General features: G+C 22.3%; 2 long non-coding RNA genes across 3 annotated transcripts; both read right to left on the bottom strand.

Moving 5' to 3' along the window:
* Window positions 1-8,260: 8,260 nt before the first annotated feature.
* On the bottom strand, window positions 8,261-9,446 carry LOC131994206 (uncharacterized). The gene is made up of 2 exons (XR_009396532.1): window positions 8,749-9,446; window positions 8,261-8,622 (listed from the first exon to the last, which is right to left on the bottom strand). It is a non-coding gene; the product is annotated as an uncharacterized LOC131994206 (long non-coding RNA).
* Window positions 9,447-22,102: 12,656 nt separating this feature from the next.
* Window positions 22,103-23,122, bottom strand: LOC131994151 (uncharacterized). Of its 2 annotated transcripts, XR_009396491.1 has the most exons (4): window positions 22,768-23,122; window positions 22,439-22,670; window positions 22,263-22,385; window positions 22,103-22,190 (listed from the first exon to the last, which is right to left on the bottom strand). It is a non-coding gene; the product is annotated as an uncharacterized LOC131994151 (long non-coding RNA). The 2 variants fall into 2 exon arrangements; XR_009396490.1 differs by having other exon boundaries at window positions 22,439-23,122.
* Between the last annotated feature and the right edge of the window lie 329 nt (window positions 23,123-23,451).

Here is a 23,451-nt window from a genome sequence, read left to right as displayed (position 1 = left end):
TTAGTTATTTAATCTTTAAATTATTTTTATTTTTATTATTTTATATTTTATTTATTATTCATTATTTATTTTATACTTTATTATTTATTATTTTTCTATTTTTCATTTAAATTATTTTGTTTCATTTACTCAAGGAAATTAGTTAATTTTTTATTTTTTAATTTTTATTTTAATGAAAATTTTGTATTATAATTTTTATTCTTATTTTATTGTAATTTACTAATTTTTAATATTTTTATCATATATTTTATTGTATTTTATTCATTTAGTTAGTTATTTTAATCTTTAATTTATTTTTATTTTATTATTTTTATTTTATTTATTATTTATTTTTTATTTTATATTTTATTATTTTTATTTTTCTAAATTTATTTAAATTATTTGTTTTCATTTACTCAAGGGAATTAGTTATTTTTCATTTTTTATTTTAATAAAATTTGTTCACATACTTTATTATTTATTATTTTTCTATTTTTATTTAAATTATTTGTTTTCATTTTACTCAAGGAAATTAGTTAATTTTTACTTTAATTTTTATTTATTTTTATTTTAATGAAATTTTGTATTATAATTTTTATTCTTATTTTATTGTAATTTACTAATTTTAATATTTTTATCATATATTTTATTGTAATTTATTCATTTAGTTAGTTATTTTAATTTTTAATTAATTTTATTTTTATTTTTATTATTTTATTTATTATTTATTATTTATTTTATATTTTATTATTTATTATTTTTATTCTTATAATTTTATTTAAATTATTTGTTTCATTTTACTTAAGGGAATTAATTAATTTTTCATTTTTTATTTTTTATTTTAATGAAAATTGTTCACTCAAGAAAATTAGTTAGTTTTTTATTTTAATTTTTATTTTAATGGAATTTTGTATTATAATTTTTATTCTTATTTTATTGTAATTTACTAATTTTTAATATTATTATCATATATTTTATTGTAATTTATTCATTTATTTAGTTATTTTAATCTTTAATTAATTTTTTATTATTTTATATTTTATTTATTATTTATTATTTATTTTATATTTTATTATTTTTATTCTTTCTATTTTTATTTAAAATATTTTGTTTCATTTACTCAAGGGAATTAGTTAGTTTTTTCATTTTTATTTTTTATTTTAATGAAATTTGTTCAAATTCTTTAATTAATTTTATTTTTATTATTTTATATTTTATTTATTATTTATTATTTATTTTATATTTTATTATTATTATTTTTATTCTTCTATTTTTATTTAAAATATTTTGTTTCATTTACTCAAGGGAATTAGTTAGTTTTTCATTTTTATTTTTATTTTTTATTTTAATGAAATTTGTTCACATGATTTTTCTAATTTTATTTATATTATTTGTTTTCATTTACTCAAGGGAATTAGTTATTTTTCATTTTTTATTTTAATAAAATTTGTTCACACACTTTATTATTTATTATTTTTATTTTTTCTATTTTTATTTAAATTATTTGTTTCATTTTACTCAAGGAAATTAGTTAAATTTTATTTTAATTTTTATTTTTATTTTAATGAAATTTTGTATTATAATTTTTATTCTTATTTTATTGTAATTTACTAATTTTTAATATTTTTATCATATATTTTATTGTAATTTATTCATTTAGTTAGTTATTTTAATCTTTAATTAATTTTTATTTTTATTTTTATTATTTTATATTTTATTTATTATTTATTATTTATTTTATATTTTATTATTTATTATTTTTATTCTTATAATTTTATTTAAATTATTTGTTTCGTTTACTTAAGGGAATTAGTTAGTTTTTCATTTTTTATTTTTTATTTTAATGAAGATTGTTCACTCAAGAAAATTAGTTAGTTTTTTATTTTAATTTTTATTTTAATGGAATTTTGTATTATAATTTTTATTCTTATTTTATTGTAATTTACTAATTTTTAATATTATTATCATATATTTTATTGTAATTTATTCATTTATTTAGTTATTTTAATCTTTAATTAATTTTTTATTATTTTATATTTTATTTATTATTTATTATTTATTTTATATTTTATTATTTTTATTCTTTCTATTTTTATTTAAAATATTTTGTTTCATTTACTCAAGGGAATTAGTTAGTTTTTTCATTTTTATTTTTTATTTTAATGAAATTTGTTCAAATTCTTTAATTAATTTTATTTTTATTATTTTATATTTTATTTATTATTTATTATTTATTTTATATTTTATTATTATTATTTTTATTCTTCTATTTTTATTTAAAATATTTTGTTTCATTTACTCAAGGGAATTAGTTAGTTTTTCATTTTTATTTTTATTTTTTATTTTAATGAAATTTGTTCACATGATTTTTCTAATTTTATTTATATTATTTGTTTTCATTTACTCAAGGGAATTAGTTATTTTTCATTTTTTATTTTAATAAAATTTGTTCACACACTTTATTATTTATTATTTTTATTTTTTCTATTTTTATTTAAATTATTTGTTTCATTTTACTCAAGGAAATTAGTTAAATTTTATTTTAATTTTTATTTTTATTTTAATGAAATTTTGTATTATAATTTTTATTCTTATTTTATTGTAATTTACTAATTTTTAATATTTTTATCATATATTTTATTGTAATTTATTCATTTAGTTAGTTATTTTAATCTTTAATTAATTTTTATTTTTATTTTTATTATTTTATATTTTATTTATTATTTATTATTTATTTTATATTTTATTATTTATTATTTTTATTCTTATAATTTTATTTAAATTATTTGCTTCGTTTACTTAAGGGAATTAGTTAGTTTTTCATTTTTTATTTTTTATTTTAATGAAGATTGTTCACTCAAGGAAATTAGTTAATTTTTTATTTTAATTTTTATTTTAATGGAATTTTGTATTATAATTTTTATTCTTATTTTATTGTAATTTACTAATTTTTAATATTATTATCATATATTTTATTGCAATTTATTCATTTATTTAGTTATTTTAATCTTTAATTAATTTTATTTTTATTATTTATATTTTATTTATTATTTATTATTTATTTTATATTTTATTATTATTATTTTTATTCTTCTATTTTTATTTAAAATATTTTGTTTCATTTACTCAAGGGAATTAGTTAGTTTTTCATTTTTATTTTTATTTTTTATTTTAATGAAATTTGTTCACATTTACTCAAGGGAATTAGTTAGTTTTTCATTTTTATTTTTATTTTTTATTTTAATGAAATTTGTTCACATGATTTTTCTAATTTTATTTATATTATTTGTTTTCATTTACTCAAGGGAATTAGTTATTTTTCATTTTTTATTTTAATAAAATTTGTTCACACACTTTATTATTTATTATTTTATTTTTTCTATTTTTATTTAAATTATTTGTTTCATTTTACTCAAGGAAATTAGTTAAATTTTATTTTAATTTTTATTTTTATTTTAATGAAATTTTGTATTATAATTTTTATTCTTATTTTATTGTAATTTACTAATTTTTAATATTTTTATCATATATTTTATTGTAATTTATTCATTTAGTTAGTTATTTTAATCTTTAATTAATTTTTATTTTTATTTTTATTATTTTATATTTTATTTATTATTTATTATTTATTTTATATTTTATTATTTATTATTTTTATTCTTATAATTTTATTTAAATTATTTGTTTCGTTTACTTAAGGGAATTAGTTAGTTTTTCATTTTTTATTTTTTATTTTAATGAAGATTGTTCACTCAAGGAAATTAGTTAATTTTTTATTTTAATTTTTATTTTAATGGAATTTTGTATTATAATTTTTATTCTTATTTTATTGTAATTTACTAATTTTTAATATTATTATCATATATTTTATTGTAATTTATTCATTTATTTAGTTATTTTAATCTTTAATTAATTTTATTTTTATTATTTATATTTTATTTATTATTTATTATTTATTTTATATTTTATTATTATTATTTTTATTCTTCTATTTTTATTTAAAATATTTTGTTTCATTTACTCAAGGGAATTAGTTAGTTTTTCATTTTTATTTTTATTTTTATTTTAATGAAATTTGTTCACATGATTTTACAATTTGTACATTGACAGACTTGTTTATTCAATTTTTATTTACTGTTATTTACATAACATTTTTACACTGCCCCTGTTCTGCGCCTTCTGTTTTTTTACACAAAAAAATTTTTTACAGTTTTCTGACCTTTTTCTTGGACCCAACATACAATATATCACATGGTTTTTATTTAAATTTGAAAAACCCATAGATACAATTTTTGTCTCTATGAAGGGGTAAACATGTGGTTTTTTATTGTATTTTTGAAATTTATTTTCTGATATTTAAAATAAAGAAAATTTTAAGGTCTTTACGACATTATTAATTAAAAGATTTTCCCTTTTTTTACGCATTAGTTAGATCTTTAGGTATCAATATTTAATTTAGTCATTCATTTTTTACCACATCTTTTTGTATTTGACTTATTTTTGCCCTTTTATTATAATTAATATTTTTATTATTTTTATTTTTATAAAAATTCTTACGTATTTATTTTTAATTAATTTATATTTATATATACTTATAGTTTTATCATATATTTTTATTTTTATATGTATAAATTAGTATACATTATAGTTTATTTAATTATTAATTATTTATTAATTATTATTCAATTTATTTTTGTTTCATTTAGTATTTTATTCATTTAGTTAGTTATTTTAATCTTTAATTTATTTTTATTTTTATTATTTTTATATTTTATTTATTATTTATTATTTATTTTATATTTTATTATTTTTATTTTCTATTTTTATTTAAATTTATTTGTTTTCATTTACTCAAGGGAATTAGTTAGTTTTTTCATTTTTTATTTTATAAAATTTGTTCACATACTTTATTATTTATTATTTTTATTTTTCTATTTTTATTTAAATTATTTGTTTCATTTTACTCAAGGAAATTAGTTAATTTTTTATTTAAATTTTATTTTTTTTGAAATTTTATATTATAATTTTTATTCTTATTTTTATTGTAATTTACTAATTTTTAATATTTTTTATCATATATTTTATTGTATTTTATTCATTTAGTTAGTTATTTTAATCTTTAATTTATTTTTATTATTTTATATTTTATTTATTATTTATTATTTATTTTATATTTTATTATTTATTATTTTTATTTTTCTAATTTTGTTTAAATTATTTGTTTCATTTTACTCAAGGGAATTAGTTAGTTTTTCATTTTTATTTTATATTTTAATGAAATTTGTTCACATTTTTTATATAAAAAAATTTTTTTTATATAAATATTTTTATAGATAAAAAATTCTTATATTTTTTATTTTATTATTATTTTTAAATTGAGGAATACTTATACATACGCAGATATGTAATTTAATTTATGATCATTTTTAATACATATATAATTTCACAATATATGTCATGTACTTGATTATAAATTCTTTTATCTGTTTTTCATTGATTACATATGCATGAATTAATATGCATAGTCAGCATAATATTTTATAATATTAATCATAGGAATATATTTATATCAGTCATCTTGTTATTTTATTATTATTTACTATTTTATCATATAAGATACTTATCAAACATGAATTAATATGTATGATATGTATATTATGTTATTACTTATATATGTATAAATTAATATACATTATAAGATTTTAGATTTTTTATTTATTTTTAATTTTTATTATATTTTTTTATTATTTTTATTATTATTTTAAATTAAAAGTTACTTATGCATACACAGATATGTTATTTAATTTATGATCATTTTTAATACATATATGACTTCAAAATATATGTCATATACTTGAATATAAATTCTTTTATCTATTTCATTAATTACATATGCATGAATTAATATGCATAGTCAGCATAATGTTTTACAATATTAATCATAGGAATATATTTATATCAGTCATCTTGTTAATTTATTATTATTTACTATTTTATCATATAAGATACTTATCAAACATAAATTAATATGTATGATATGTATATTATGTTATTACTTATATATGTATAAATTAATATACATTATAAGATTTTAGATTTTTTATTTATTTTTTAATGAATATAACTACGTCATTTAATATATAACTCCTTTTTGATGATATTTATTTCACATAAATTATTTATTTTATTTATATTATTTATTTGTTTATTCATTATATGTCCTGTGGTTTACTTATCATACATGAACCAATATGTATGTAATATATTTTATTTTATTACCTATACATGTATAAATTAATATACATTATAGGATTTTTATTTATTAATTTTTAATTTTATTATTATTATTTTTATTTTTATTCATTATTTATTAATATACATTTTAATTATTTTTATTATTTATTCATTATTCATAAAATTATTTATTTTATTTATATTATTTATTTGTTTATTCATTATATGTCCTGTGGTGTACTTATCATACATGAATCAATATGTATGTAATATATTTTATTTTATTACCTGTACATGTATAAATTAATATACATTATAGGATTTTTATTTATTAATTTTTAATTTTTATTATTATTATTTTTATTATTATTCATTATCATTAATATACATTTTAATTATTTTTATTATTATTCATTATTTATTAATATACATTTTAATTATTTTATTATTTACATATCTGTTTCATTAATTACATATGCATGAATTAATATATATAGTTAATATATATAGTCAACATGATGAATATGACTACGTCATTTAATATATAACTCCTTTTTGATGATATTTATTTACATAATTTATTTTTTTATTTATACTATTTATTTGTTTATTTATTATATGTCCTGTGGTATACTTATCATACATGAACCAATTTGTATGTAATATATTTTATTTTATTTCCTATACATGTATAAATTAATATACATTATAGGATTTTTATTTATAAATTTTTAAAAAAATTTTTTTATTATTATTATATTTATTATTATTCATTATTTATTAATATGCATTTTAATTATTTTTATTATTTACATATGCATGTTTTTTGACATTTTTAATTTTTTAATTTTTTTAATTTTTTCACAATTTTTGACATTTTTTTGACATTTTTTTAACAATTTTTGACATTCATGTTAAGTATTATCAATTTATTTTTATTCATATTATCCATATTTATATTTTATACTTTTATATTTATATTTTATATTTATAATAATTATATGTGAATAGGATATCTATACATTTTTATAGATCTTTATTAATATTTTCATTTTATTATTTCCTATAACCATTTTGTTTATTCCAATTTATAATTCATTTTTAATAACTTTTATTTACATGAATGAATATGTAAATAATAATAAAAATATTTTTAAATATTTTATTAGCATTATTTTGACTTGAGGGAAATCTATGTATATCTGAATAGATATATATTTGAATATTTATAACTGCCAGTACATATATGAGTTAACACAGATGTCATATATTTTAATTATTATTTTATTTATTTTATTAATTGCATATATATTAAATAATATGCATAATAAGTATAATTTATAACTCTATTTTTAATCATAATTTATTCAATTTCTTATATTTTATTCATTCTAATTTTTAATTTATTCAAATTCTTATATTATTATTATTATTAATGTTTTTAATAATTTTTTTATTAATTTACATTTATATATACATAGATGAATATGTATAGTAAACATTTTATGACAATTTTATATTATTTATATTTATATTAATTATTTATGAAAATATTTTTCGTATATATTTGTTCTATTATTTATTTTCTCTTAATATTTTTTAATATAATTTCTCTTAATATATAGATAATATTTTTCTTTTTGTTTTCTCTTATATATATGAATAGTTATATGTAGATATAGGGTTATTTGTTTATATTTTTTAATGTCTTACATAATTAAATTTTGTGAAATAATTGGGTTTGTGAAATAAATTAGTATTTTGGTTGTTTTTTAATTTGTATCAGTTGTTTTTATAAGGAAATTTCTTTCGAATGAATGTTTTTTAGGAAAATTTAGGTATTTTTTAAATAAATGGATGTTTTTTTCGGAAATATATTTTTATATGTATTTTTATATGAATTTTTTATTTGTTATTTTATTTATTTATTAATGTTGTTTATTTTTGTTTTTATATTTCTGACTTTATATACTTTTTGCATATATTTTTGATTTTTGGATAAATTTATTGTGTTTTATATTTGTGAATAGATGAGTGAACGGATGTGTATTGTGGAATATGTATATGAGAGATATATTGTTTTTTATTTTTCAATTTTATTTGTAAAAAGAGGTGAAAAAGTTTTTTTGTCCTTATATATTTTTGTTTTATTTCATTTCTGATTTGTTTTGGTTTTTATTTGTTTTATCTGTTTGATTTGTTGTCTTCGTCCGTTTGATTAGCTGATTTCTATCATATATGATCTTTGCCATTGATGAATGATTCGTTTTGGTCATGTGTGTGGAGTTTTGCGTTTAATTTTTCCTGTGTGGAATCGCTGTTGTTTTTGTGATTATTGATAATTGATGATATTTGACAACCCCCCTTTTTTGCTTTGTATGTCCCCCGTTTGTTGTTCATTTTTGGTTTCTGGAAATAGAATAAAGTTTTTTATTGATATTGACTTAATGGGAGCTGGATTTTGATATGGAAGGGTTACTCTATTTTGATGGTTTTTTTCAGCCTATGGGTTGGGGTTGCTTTGCTGAAACTTACCTTTATTGGCATGCATGATGGTATGTTTTTCTATTCTTTAGTTTATAATGTGATTTTTGCAGACGGTAACGTTTGCCATTTGATTTGACCCTTCCCATTCATTTCCATATACATGGGATTTTTTGTACGAACGTTGGGTATGACTTTCCTCTGTGAAGTTGTTTTGGCTAGTGGATTGTATTTTTTTCATGGTGGTTTGTCTTGGGTCTCTGATGGTTTTGTTGCAAATGATATGGGACATTAGTGAGAGGAAGATAGACAGAGTGCTTTTGTTTACTTTGTTTTTGAGTGACGATCTCATTGTATTGTATGGACATATTTTATGTTTACATGGTACATCTTATTTTTTTATATTTACATGATACATCATATATATGTTTTTTTACATGTTAAGGATGGTACTACGTTTGTTTTTGGGAAGGATTATTTTATGGTTACCTTTTTGAATGATGGATGCTATGACAAGAGGAACTTGCAAGTTTTACTTAATAGGACATTCTTCATTGCTTTTGAGGAGGAAGAATTTTTCATGAAATAATTTTTTCATTCTTGAGGTTGATTTTTCTTCATAACTTGATTTGTATTGTTGAAGTGATTTTTTCTTTTTCAAGTTTATGTTACCTGTTAGGGCGATGTTCGATTTAAAATTCATTTGTGTCTATTTTTCGAGACAAATTGATATAAATTGATATAATCATTTTTCCACAAGAGGTTTTATGATACGATTTGATTTTTTTGAGGAGAAAAAAAAAAAAAAAAAAAAAAAAAAAAAAAATTTTTTAATTTAGATGCATGCGTACAATGTATTATACTTATGTTGTGGATATATATATATTGATTTTACAGAAGAATCTTGCTGATTATTGTTAGGAAGTTGGAAAGATTTTTTATTTGTTTTTCAAACCGGTTATTTTGTTTTTGACAATAATGTTTTTGAATTCTCTCTGAACGAAATAGTAAAGTAGGCTTTGTTTTTTACTTTCGTTGAGAATATGTAAGTTATGTTATACATTTTTATCTTGAGTATTGATTTAGTTGTGAATGAGTGCAGTGTCTTAAGAAGTCAAGTGTTTGATTTATTTTTTTGTGAATTTGTTATTTTTATTGAGATAATGGACATATGTTTTTTTCTGTCGAAAATGAAGTTTCGTTACATATTTGAGATTGAGGAAAAAGAAAAGGAAAAGGAAATTTTTAGTTCAATGTAAGAAGTTTTTTCGTTTTAAGATTGTTTTTTATTGAAAATTTGATACATATAGAAGAAATTGTTTCTCTTGAAAGCATGCTGTGTTTATGGCTCTTTTATTAAAACAAAGGTCTGTTTTTTTCGTTCTGTTTTTTAGAAAAAAGGAGATGATTTTCTGATATTGGAGAAATTTTTATTTTTTTGTAAATTTATTTTTTCAATGTTATCGGTAAGAATCAAATACAATTTGTTTTTATTTACATTTTGTTTTTTTATGTAATATTTGTATTTTATATGCTATACATATATATCTATTTAAATTATATACATGATGTTAAGGATCACAAGTTTATTTATAAGAAATGATGATTTTTTATTTTTGTTTATTTTTTAAAAAATAATTTTTGAATATACGTTTGTTATTGTCTGTGATCTGTTGCAAGATAAAGTTTTTCTTCTTTTTATTCTGTGATATTTAACGATAATTGTTGTGATATGAAACTTCGTAAAAGTTATTAGATTAAATATATTCTGGTTATTCTCTTTGTTGTTATTTGATTATTTCATTTCATGGTTTTAATTTTTAATTGAAAATTTTTTTAGTGACAATTTTTATTTATAATTTCCGTTTTATTTTATTTTATATATATTTTATATACTATATTAAGGTGAAAAAGATTTTTTTATTTTTTTGTTTTTATATTTTTTTTCCTTGTTTAGGTTTTTTTACTATGGAAATTGGAAGGGAAAATTTTATTTTGTTTAATCATGGGATGTACTTGATGATATAGATTGTTGTAAGGAGGTTTTTGGATTTTTAACGATTAGAATATTTTTTCTTGATAAAGATTTTTTTGGGAATCTAATATTTCAATAGATCAATTGTGATCTTGTCAATTCAATTTGTGCATATGTTATTCATTCATTTTTGTGTGAAATTATTATTTGGTATTTATTTTTTTGGTTGTAATTTATTTGTTTTTATGTTAATGTTTTTGATTTTTATTTATTATTTATTATTTTTGTTTTGTTTTTTGTATTTTTTGAAGCTCGCTGATGAGTCCTCCCTGGCAAGAGGCGAAAGCGCTCCGGGCAGCCATGTATTTATTGTAGTTGTTGATATTTGAATAAATTTTTGTGTTGTTTTTTTATTATCATTTTTATTTTTGTTTATTTGTTATTTAAATTTGATATGTGTATGTGTATATACATATGCATGGATGTATGTTTTTTGGAAAAGTAAATATGTATGTGTGTTTATGTGAATGTAAATTTGTGTGAATGAATGTGTATTTGTGTGTATGAATGTATATGTATGTATGTACATGTGTATATGTTTATGTGTTGATATTATGTTTATGTTTTGAATGTGTATATGTATGTATGTATGTGTACACATGTATATGTGTTTGTAGGTATGTGTATATGTTGGGTGTGTGTGTGTGATTATATTTGTGTATGTTTGTGTATACACGTACACATATATATATATATGTTTTTTTAAGATTTTTAATTTTTTATTTTTGTTTTCTGTTTTTATTCTTACTTTGGTTTTTCTTACTACTGTTGATCTTGATTTATTTAAGTACTGAAACATTCTGTTTTCAGAATATTTTTTCTGGGATGTTGGGTTTATATTTCAATTTGATGTTTGGTGTTATTTCACATTCCAATAAGATTTTGGGATTTTGAAGGATTTTTTAGGAATTTTTTTGGATTTTTAAGATTTTTAGGTTTTTTTAAGTTTTCTGTATCTATTTTGGAATTTTTATATCTAATTTATTAATTTTTTTAGGTAAGTGGTTGTTTTTTTCGATTTTTATTTTAAAATTATCTGTTTTCATTTACTCAAGGGAATTGATTAGTGTTTTAATTTAATGAGATTTATTCAAAAAATTTTCTATTGTTTTTGTATTATAGTTTTTATTCTTATTTTATTGTAATTTATTAATTTTTAATATTTTTATCATATATTTTATTGTATTTTATTCATTCAGTTAGTTAATTTAATCTTTAATTTGTTTTATTTTTGTTTTTATTATTTTATATTTTTATTTGTTATTTATTTTTTATTTTATGTTTTTGTTATTTATTGTTTTTATTTTTCTATTTTTATTTAAATTATTTGTTTTCATTTACTCAAGGAAATTAGTTAGTTTTTCATTTTTATTTTTTATTTTAATAAAATTTATTTTTATTTTTATTATTTATTATTTATATTTTATTTATTATTTATTTTATATTTTATTATTTATTATTTTTATTTTTCAACTTTTATTTAAAATTATCTGTTTCATTTACTCAAGGAAATTAGTTAGTGTTTTTATTTTTTATTTTAATGAAATTTGTTCAAAATTTTCTATTGTTTTTGTATTATAATTTTTATTCTTATTTTATTTAATTTACTAATTTTTAATATTTTTATCATATATTTTATTGTATTTTATTTATTTATTTAGTTATTTTAATCTTTAATTTATTTTTATTTTTATTATTTTATATTTTATTTATTATTTATTTTATATTTAATTGTTTATTATTTTTATTTTTCTAATTTATTTGAATTTATTTATTTCATTTACTCAAGGGAATTAGTTAATTTTTACATTTTAATTTTATTTTAATGAAATTTGTTCACATGATTATCGTTCCGGGAAATTTTTCTATTGTTTTTGTATTATAATTTTTATTCTTAATTATTGTAATTTACTAATTTTTAATATTTTTATCATATATTTTATTGTATTTTATTCATTTAATTAGTTATTTAATCTTTAAATTATTTTTATTTTTATTATTTTATATTTTATTTATTATTCATTATTTATTTTATACTTTATTATTTATTATTTTTCTATTTTTCATTTAAATTATTTTGTTTCATTTACTCAAGGAAATTAGTTAATTTTTTATTTTTTAATTTTTATTTTAATGAAAATTTTGTATTATAATTTTTATTCTTATTTTATTGTAATTTACTAATTTTTAATATTTTTATCATATATTTTATTGTATTTTATTCATTTAGTTAGTTATTTTAATCTTTAATTTATTTTTATTTTATTATTTTTATTTTATTTATTATTTATTTTTTATTTTATATTTTATTATTTTTATTTTTCTAAATTTATTTAAATTATTTGTTTTCATTTACTCAAGGGAATTAGTTATTTTTCATTTTTTATTTTAATAAAATTTGTTCACATACTTTATTATTTATTATTTTTCTATTTTTATTTAAATTATTTGTTTTCATTTTACTCAAGGAAATTAGTTAATTTTTACTTTAATTTTTATTTATTTTTATTTTAATGAAATTTTGTATTATAATTTTTATTCTTATTTTATTGTAATTTACTAATTTTAATATTTTTATCATATATTTTATTGTAATTTATTCATTTAGTTAGTTATTTTAATTTTTAATTAATTTTATTTTTATTTTTATTATTTTATTTATTATTTATTATTTATTTTATATTTTATTATTTATTATTTTTATTCTTATAATTTTATTTAAATTATTTGTTTCATTTTACTTAAGGGAATTAATTAATTTTTCATTTTTTATTTTTTATTTTAATGAAAATTGTTCACTCAAGAAAATTAGTTAGTTTTTTATTTTAATTTTTATTTTAATGGAATTTTGTATTATAATTTTTATTCTTATTTTATTGTAATTTACTAATTTTTAATATTATTATCATATATTTTATTGTAATTTATTCATTTATTTAGTTATTTTAATCTTTAATTAATTTTTTATTATTTTATATTTTATTTATTATTTATTATTTATTTTATATTTTATTATTTTTATTCTTTCTATTTTTATTTAAAATATTTTGTTTCATTTACTCAAGGGAATTAGTTAGTTTTTTCATTTTTATTTTTTATTTTAATGAAATTTGTTCAAATTCTTTAATTAATTTTATTTTTATTATTTTATATTTTATTTATTATTTATTATTTATTTTATATTTTATTATTATTATTTTTATTCTTCTATTTTTATTTAAAATATTTTGTTTCATTTACTCAAGGGAATTAGTTAGTTTTTCATTTTTATTTTTATTTTTTATTTTAATGAAATTTGTTCACATGATTTTTCTAATTTTATTTATATTATTTGTTTTCATTTACTCAAGGGAATTAGTTATTTTTCATTTTTTATTTTAATAAAATTTGTTCACACACTTTATTATTTATTATTTTTATTTTTTCTATTTTTATTTAAATTATTTGTTTCATTTTACTCAAGGAAATTAGTTAAATTTTATTTTAATTTTTATTTTTATTTTAATGAAATTTTGTATTATAATTTTTATTCTTATTTTATTGTAATTTACTAATTTTTAATATTTTTATCATATATTTTATTGTAATTTATTCATTTAGTTAGTTATTTTAATCTTTAATTAATTTTTATTTTTATTTTTATTATTTTATATTTTATTTATTATTTATTATTTATTTTATATTTTATTATTTATTATTTTTATTCTTATAATTTTATTTAAATTATTTGTTTCGTTTACTTAAGGGAATTAGTTAGTTTTTCATTTTTTATTTTTTATTTTAATGAAGATTGTTCACTCAAGAAAATTAGTTAGTTTTTTATTTTAATTTTTATTTTAATGGAATTTTGTATTATAATTTTTATTCTTATTTTATTGTAATTTACTAATTTTTAATATTATTATCATATATTTTATTGTAATTTATTCATTTATTTAGTTATTTTAATCTTTAATTAATTTTTTATTATTTTATATTTTATTTATTATTTATTATTTATTTTATATTTTATTATTTTTATTCTTTCTATTTTTATTTAAAATATTTTGTTTCATTTACTCAAGGGAATTAGTTAGTTTTTTCATTTTTATTTTTTATTTTAATGAAATTTGTTCAAATTCTTTAATTAATTTTATTTTTATTATTTTATATTTTATTTATTATTTATTATTTATTTTATATTTTATTATTATTATTTTTATTCTTCTATTTTTATTTAAAATATTTTGTTTCATTTACTCAAGGGAATTAGTTAGTTTTTCATTTTTATTTTTATTTTTTATTTTAATGAAATTTGTTCACATGATTTTTCTAATTTTATTTATATTATTTGTTTTCATTTACTCAAGGGAATTAGTTATTTTTCATTTTTTATTTTAATAAAATTTGTTCACACACTTTATTATTTATTATTTTTATTTTTTCTATTTTTATTTAAATTATTTGTTTCATTTTACTCAAGGAAATTAGTTAAATTTTATTTTAATTTTTATTTTTATTTTAATGAAATTTTGTATTATAATTTTTATTCTTATTTTATTGTAATTTACTAATTTTTAATATTTTTATCATATATTTTATTGTAATTTATTCATTTAGTTAGTTATTTTAATCTTTAATTAATTTTTATTTTTATTTTTATTATTTTATATTTTATTTATTATTTATTATTTATTTTATATTTTATTATTTATTATTTTTATTCTTATAATTTTATTTAAATTATTTGCTTCGTTTACTTAAGGGAATTAGTTAGTTTTTCATTTTTTATTTTTTATTTTAATGAAGATTGTTCACTCAAGGAAATTAGTTAATTTTTTATTTTAATTTTTATTTTAATGGAATTTTGTATTATAATTTTTATTCTTATTTTATTGTAATTTACTAATTTTTAATATTATTATCATATATTTTATTGCAATTTATTCATTTATTTAGTTATTTTAATCTTTAATTAATTTTATTTTTATTATTTATATTTTATTTATTATTTATTATTTATTTTATATTTTATTATTATTATTTTTATTCTTCTATTTTTATTTAAAATATTTTGTTTCATTTACTCAAGGGAATTAGTTAGTTTTTCATTTTTATTTTTATTTTTTATTTTAATGAAATTTGTTCACATTTACTCAAGGGAATTAGTTAGTTTTTCATTTTTATTTTTATTTTTTATTTTAATGAAATTTGTTCACATGATTTTTCTAATTTTATTTATATTATTTGTTTTCATTTACTCAAGGGAATTAGTTATTTTTCATTTTTTATTTTAATAAAATTTGTTCACACACTTTATTATTTATTATTTTATTTTTTCTATTTTTATTTAAATTATTTGTTTCATTTTACTCAAGGAAATTAGTTAAATTTTATTTTAATTTTTATTTTTATTTTAATGAAATTTTGTATTATAATTTTTATTCTTATTTTATTGTAATTTACTAATTTTTAATATTTTTATCATATATTTTATTGTAATTTATTCATTTAGTTAGTTATTTTAATCTTTAATTAATTTTTATTTTTATTTTTATTATTTTATATTTTATTTATTATTTATTATTTATTTTATATTTTATTATTTATTATTTTTATTCTTATAATTTTATTTAAATTATTTGTTTCGTTTACTTAAGGGAATTAGTTAGTTTTTCATTTTTTATTTTTTATTTTAATGAAGATTGTTCACTCAAGGAAATTAGTTAATTTTTTATTTTAATTTTTATTTTAATGGAATTTTGTATTATAATTTTTATTCTTATTTTATTGTAATTTACTAATTTTTAATATTATTATCATATATTTTATTGTAATTTATTCATTTATTTAGTTATTTTAATCTTTAATTAATTTTATTTTTATTATTTATATTTTATTTATTATTTATTATTTATTTTATATTTTATTATTATTATTTTTATTCTTCTATTTTTATTTAAAATATTTTGTTTCATTTACTCAAGGGAATTAGTTAGTTTTTCATTTTTATTTTTATTTTTATTTTAATGAAATTTGTTCACACGACTTCCAACAGGGAATTTCTGTGCGTAACAGATTCTGCATTTAGGAAGGAATACTGATTTCTATTGATCCTGATAGTTCATCGGTTTTGCACATAGGTAGCTTCCGCTGGGGCTCCCCGAAGAACGATTTTTCGCGCCAATCTTCTAGTATATGACGCCACTGCTCTCTCCACTTTCTTATTTCAGATTGTTCTTATTTTATTATAATTTTATTGATTTTTACTATTATAATCCTATATATGATTTTTCCTGAGAGGAGATCTGCAATTGATAGTACGACTTCGACGACTTTCCCTTAATGGACTTATAGTTTTTTGATAACCCTGTTTAACATACCATGAGTTTCTTCACGACTCAGAATTGTTATCGATATGCCTTATTGGAAATCGATTAATGTCAAGACAGATAGATTTATCTACCCTTTGGATAGACCAGCTGGTCATATAAGGACAGGCCAACCGGCAACACAACGGGCAGGAGTTTCTTTTATAAATAATTTCCTGCAAATTTCACACACTTTGCAGGAAGGGTATCCGTCCCGGGCTGTGAAAGCCTTAATACTGTTTTCCAACCTTTGTGTTTTTCCCGTTAATTGATAAATACAGAGGAGAATGAAGAGAGATTTTGCTGCTGTCGTTTTTTGTTTCGCCAAATGGGCTTTATTTAATACCTACAGAGGAAAATAAAGGAGAAATTTTTAGCTGCCGTCGAAGTTTATGGAAATTGTTTTACTATATGGCGGATGCGGTCACTATATGTGTGTTATTGGTTAGGAAGATAACTACCGCTGTGCGTTGCGCAGGCTTGCTCGACGACTAATTTGGAAGATTTGGACATAGGTCCCTGGGAAATTGGTGATATTTCGATTTTTTGTTGTCCAAGCTGTTATGGCTGTATGCTGCGCACAGAGACAATTGGTACTTGACATGACAACTGGCACATGTGTGCTGAGCACGGGGGCGAATGGCCGTTGCCATGGCAGCTGTTATGTATGTGTCGCTGTTTTGTTATAACCGCGCTGTGGACCAGCAACTTCAATCTTCAGAATGTTGCGGCAATTTCGATTGCCTTTATGATTCACTGCAACTATTGTTGTTGCAATTTTTAAACAGGGGTCCTGTGACATTGTATATGTCCAGTTTTTCTTGTTGTAATTGTTGTTATCGCCGTTTTTTGTTGCTGTTTTCATAAGAAAGAAGACTGCAATTATTGTTATGAATTTAGTTATTGCATTCTCCCTGAGTTTTTTTCAGATTTTTGTCGCAATTTTGAAAAGAAGTTTTTGTGTTACTGTTGCGATTTTGACCATTGTAGATGTCCAGTTTTTCATGCTGTAATTGTTGTTATGGCCGCCTTTTGTTGCTGTTTCTCATGGGAAAGAACGCTGCAACTATTGCTATAAATTTAGTTGTTGCATATTCCCAAGATCTTTTTTCAGATTGTTGTCGCAATTTGAAAATAAGTTTCTTGTGTTGTTGTCGAAATTTGGCCATTACAACATCAGGCATTTTGCAGTCATCGTTGTGACGTCTCGATGGCTGAGACCGGTGAGGTTGCAGTTTTGACTGCTGCAGCCGATTGATCTTTTGGTATAGCTGTGAGTTGCGGCTATCGATGGTGCAGTCCTTTATAGACTTTGCAGCACTTGTTGATGCAGATCTGTCACTCTTAAGGAGATTACTACTGCTGGCTGTTATTGCCACAATTACTGGCCGAAAGTGTTAATTATACTTCTGATGGGAGCGGCCGTTAAGGATAATTTTAATTTGCCTTGCTGTCATTACTATTATGACCAGGTTATACACATAAATGGGAAGCTAACAACTTGGGCTGTCGACCTTGATGCCACTGCTGATGGAGCAGTCGTTTTTTTCAGACAGAATCTCTCAGATTGTTGTCGCGATTTTGGGGGTAGGTTCTGTTGGGTTTCATTGCTCTGACATTTCGATGGCTGAGACTGTTGGTGTTACAGTTTTGGTTGCTGCAGTTGATTAGTCCTCAGACGGAGCTACGTTTTTGCAGCTATCGATGGTGCAGTCTTTTGTGGGCCCAGCAGTACTTGATGATGCAATTTTCGGCCTGAGGGATTTTCGCCTGTAGAAATGTTGCTGTTTTTATGGAAAGGAATGCTGCGATTATTTGTGGCAGTTCTAGTTGTTTGCAATTATTCCCTGAGTCTTTCAGATTGCTGTCGCGGTTTGCGGGGGTAAGATTTTCGTTTAGGTTTCATTGCTGTGACATTCCGATAGCCGAGACCATTGGTGTTGCAGTTTTGGCTGCTGCAGTTGATCGTTCTTCGGTTAGAGCTGCGACTTGCAACTATCGATGGTGCAGTCTTTTGTGGGTCTTGTAGTGCCTGATGATACAATTTTCGGTCTGAGCGATCTTCGCCTGTAGAATAGTCATTTTTAATAAGGTTACTGCTGCTGGTTGTTATTGCCACAATTGATGCAATATATACCGCTGTTATATTGCAATTTTCCTATTTGCGAGAAGTTTGTTTCTGGGAAATTGGTGATATTTCGATTTTTTGTTGTCCAAGCTGTTATGGCTGTATGCTGCGCACAGAGACAATTGGTACTTGACATGACAACTGGCACATGTGTGCTGAGCACGGGGGCGAATGGCCGTTGCCATGGCAGCTGTTATGTATGTGTCGCTGTTTTGTTATAACCGCGCTGTGGACCAGCAACTTCAATCTTCAGAATGTTGCGGCAATTTCGATTGCCTTTATGATTCACTGCAACTATTGTTGTTGCAATTTTTAAACAGGGGTCCTGTGACATTGTATATGTCCAGTTTTTCTTGTTGTAATTGTTGTTATCGCCGTTTTTTGTTGCTGTTTTCATAAGAAAGAAGACTGCAATTATTGTTATGAATTTAGTTATTGCATTCTCCCTGAGTTTTTTTCAGATTTTTGTCGCAATTTTGAAAAGAAGTTTTTGTGTTACTGTTGCGATTTTGACCATTGTAGATGTCCAGTTTTTCATGCTGTAATTGTTGTTATGGCCGCCTTTTGTTGCTGTTTCTCATGGGAAAGAACGCTGCAACTATTGCTATAAATTTAGTTGTTGCATATTCCCAAGATCTTTTTTCAGATTGTTGTCGCAATTTGAAAATAAGTTTCTTGTGTTGTTGTCGAAATTTGGCCATTACAACATCAGGCATTTTGCAGTCATCGTTGTGACGTCTCGATGGCTGAGACCGGTGAGGTTGCAGTTTTGACTGCTGCAGCCGATTGATCTTTTGGTATAGCTGTGAGTTGCGGCTATCGATGGTGCAGTCCTTTATAGACTTTGCAGCACTTGTTGATGCAGATCTGTCACTCTTAAGGAGATTACTACTGCTGGCTGTTATTGCCACAATTACTGGCCGAAAGTGTTAATTATACTTCTGATGGGAGCGGCCGTTAAGGATAATTTTAATTTGCCTTGCTGTCATTACTATTATGACCAGGTTATACACATAAATGGGAAGCTAACAACTTGGGCTGTCGACCTTGATGCCACTGCTGATGGAGCAGTCGTTTTTTTCAGACAGAATCTCTCAGATTGTTGTCGCGATTTTGGGGGTAGGTTCTGTTGGGTTTCATTGCTCTGACATTTCGATGGCTGAGACTGTTGGTGTTACAGTTTTGGTTGCTGCAGTTGATTAGTCCTCAGACGGAGCTACGTTTTTGCAGCTATCGATGGTGCAGTCTTTTGTGGGCCCAGCAGTACTTGATGATGCAATTTTCGGCCTGAGGGATTTTCGCCTGTAGAAATGTTGCTGTTTTTATGGAAAGGAATGCTGCGATTATTTGTGGCAGTTCTAGTTGTTTGCAATTATTCCCTGAGTCTTTCAGATTGCTGTCGCGGTTTGCGGGGGTAAGATTTTCGTTTAGGTTTCATTGCTGTGACATTCCGATAGCCGAGACCATTGGTGTTGCAGTTTTGGCTGCTGCAGTTGATCGTTCTTCGGTTAGAGCTGCGACTTGCAACTATCGATGGTGCAGTCTTTTGTGGGTCTTGTAGTGCCTGATGATACAATTTTCGGTCTGAGCGATCTTCGCCTGTAGAATAGTCATTTTTAATAAGGTTACTGCTGCTGGTTGTTATTGCCACAATTGATGCAATATATACCGCTGTTATATTGCAATTTTCCTATTTGCGAGAAGTTTGTTGATACTAACACTTTTGTTTCCGTTGCAGAAATTGTTGCTGTCGAATGTTGCTGTTACTATTGCGGGACTGGCGCTATGGCAGAGAGGCCGATGTACTGTTGAAATTACGGCCATTATGACAAGAACTCTCAGGACTTTTGCTTGTCGTTCGGAGAATATTTCGAGGTGATTTTCGCCTGGTAGTTGGGACCTTGACTATTGCAATACGTTGACCCTGGAGACGGGCACATTTGCACTTGTGACCTTCTGCGTACTTCTTTTGACCTTCTACTTACCCTCCTTGACCTCATACTTACCCGGACTGGCCTTTTCCGGTTCCTTTAAAGTTACTGCTTTAATTTTCAACCCCCTTTTATCTTCGAGATTGGAAATTTTCCAGTCTGACGTGACATAGGGCTTGCCTACTAGTTATGAGATGGGAATTACTTTAGAGGAAGACAGGTGAGGGGTAGGTTTTAGGGAATCTGGGAGAATTGATTAATGAATTTGGGAGATCTGGAAGGATTTATGACGGTCAGAGGATAGGACTGAGAATCGCCACGCGGCCCTTATGGCTAACTGGGGATAGATGTTGTGATGATGACGACAGGATAGGCGGGGGAAACCGTGGATAGGGGGGCTCCAGTTACCTACGATAGGGTTGCCGGATCCGCGGGCCTTGACAACCCAAAGAACTGGGGATAGTCCTTTGCAGATTGACAATAGGATAGGCGGGGGAAACCGTGGAAAGGGAGGTTCCAGTTTCCTGCTATAAGGTTGCTAGATCCTCTGGCCTTGACTACATAAGAACAATATGAAGGGATGGGTAGGAGGAGGAAATGAATAGGACGAAAGGAATTGGAGAAGTAATGACCTCACATGTGTGAGGCACAATTAATAACGTGGTGGCGTTAGTCTGAAACGAAGAGAAGAATTATGACGTATATATGAGGGCGTACGAGGTGTACAGCCGGGACGACACCACTGATAATTTATATTTTGACGACGATAGGTAATACTGGTGGGCAAACCCCGGGAATAGGTGACACTATAAGGCAGCCAGTTGTGACGATGATATTGAGAGACGGGCTGCCAGGAATCCCAGTTACACCAGAGGTCCTCATCGCTGTGCATATTCGGTTGCGGTTGCTGGAGGACAGGCGGAGCCTCTCTTGCGGTTACGAGTGTGGAAATGATAGACACTGAATCGGGGAAGTCATTTTCAGTTACGGACGTAGAGATGGTGGACTCTGAGTCGGAAAAGTCACTTGCATGTAGACTAATCGATGGACTAAGGAAAGAAGTGAGGGAGATAAGTTGAGATTCCTGACTTAGAAAAATGGGCTGACTATCACTGTCATACCTGGGTGTTGGAAAGGGAACACATAGACTAGTGGACGGAGTAACCGTACGAGATCCAAACTTTTTTGTCAGATTGCTCACAGATACATCCGAAGCGGGTGTGTCCGACCGGACATTTGGACTACTGGAGGTCGGAAATAAGACACAGACGGAAAACTATTGTAACACATGACTTACCTAGGACCATTATTGGACCCTTTTCCATTACGGACCGCACGGGTTCTCGCTTCGCCTTCTTTTCCGGCGCCGCATTCGGTTTCTTCATTATCGATTTCTAGTTTTATTTTTTTGACAGGTGATGCAGATAGTGACAGGTGATGCAGTAGCACCCCTGACAGACAGAATAAATTCACGAAAGGCTTCACGGGTGGTGGGAAACACCTGTTGAGACAGGACTATGCCGGACATACTGCGGATGGAGGTAAGAGAGAACAGAGACACTTATGAGGTGGTCATAGACAGGACACAGTGATTCCTTTGATGCAAGGAATAACGCTCTGACACACCTGTCTTTCGCAATGAACACAATAGATCTTTTAGATCTGATTTTCGAACACGACTGGTTTGCACTAATCACACGGATAATTAATTTTCACACACACACAGGTTAAGGGTCTATACGCCCTTGTGCAGTTTACTTGAATGACTGGCTCCGACACACGGAACTCAGACACGATCTGACGGGCTTTTTTCATAAACCCTCACGCTTGTATGTATGGGCAATTTACGATAGTCTTTATGAATATTGACTAGAATAATACGTGATGAGGAATTCAGGAGGTACAGGACCAGAGTTTGAATTCCCTTACAGGTTTTATGTATTTTCTCTCTGAATGTTAGACGCCGACTGACTTTTTCTTCATGTATTTCGGTTTAATTCAAATTTCGATTATCGAATTCCGATTGAAGTGCAACAACGGCAAAGGAGCCGGCCATCGACCAAGGTAGTTAAGTACAGGATGAAAATGTCTAAGGTTTGTGGACGAGAAATCCAGAGGAGGCCTTCCCGCCGAAAAAGGAAAGTCATCGATAATTCATTAGTCGGGGCATCGGCAGTCATTGTCCAGGGTGATTGGACATGGGATGAGGAAAAAAGGGACCTTCACACGAGATCGAAGGGAGAATATTTTCTTCTTTTATTTTTCTGTTATACAAAACGATTTCCTGCCAACTAATGACGACTTCCAACA

Source organism: Stomoxys calcitrans, chromosome 1 (genome assembly GCF_963082655.1).
Source record: "Stomoxys calcitrans chromosome 1, idStoCalc2.1, whole genome shotgun sequence".
NCBI classification, from domain to species: domain Eukaryota; kingdom Metazoa; phylum Arthropoda; class Insecta; order Diptera; family Muscidae; genus Stomoxys; species Stomoxys calcitrans.
Note: the sequence above shows the minus strand (reverse complement) of the source record. Positions and strands in the feature narration are given on the sequence as shown.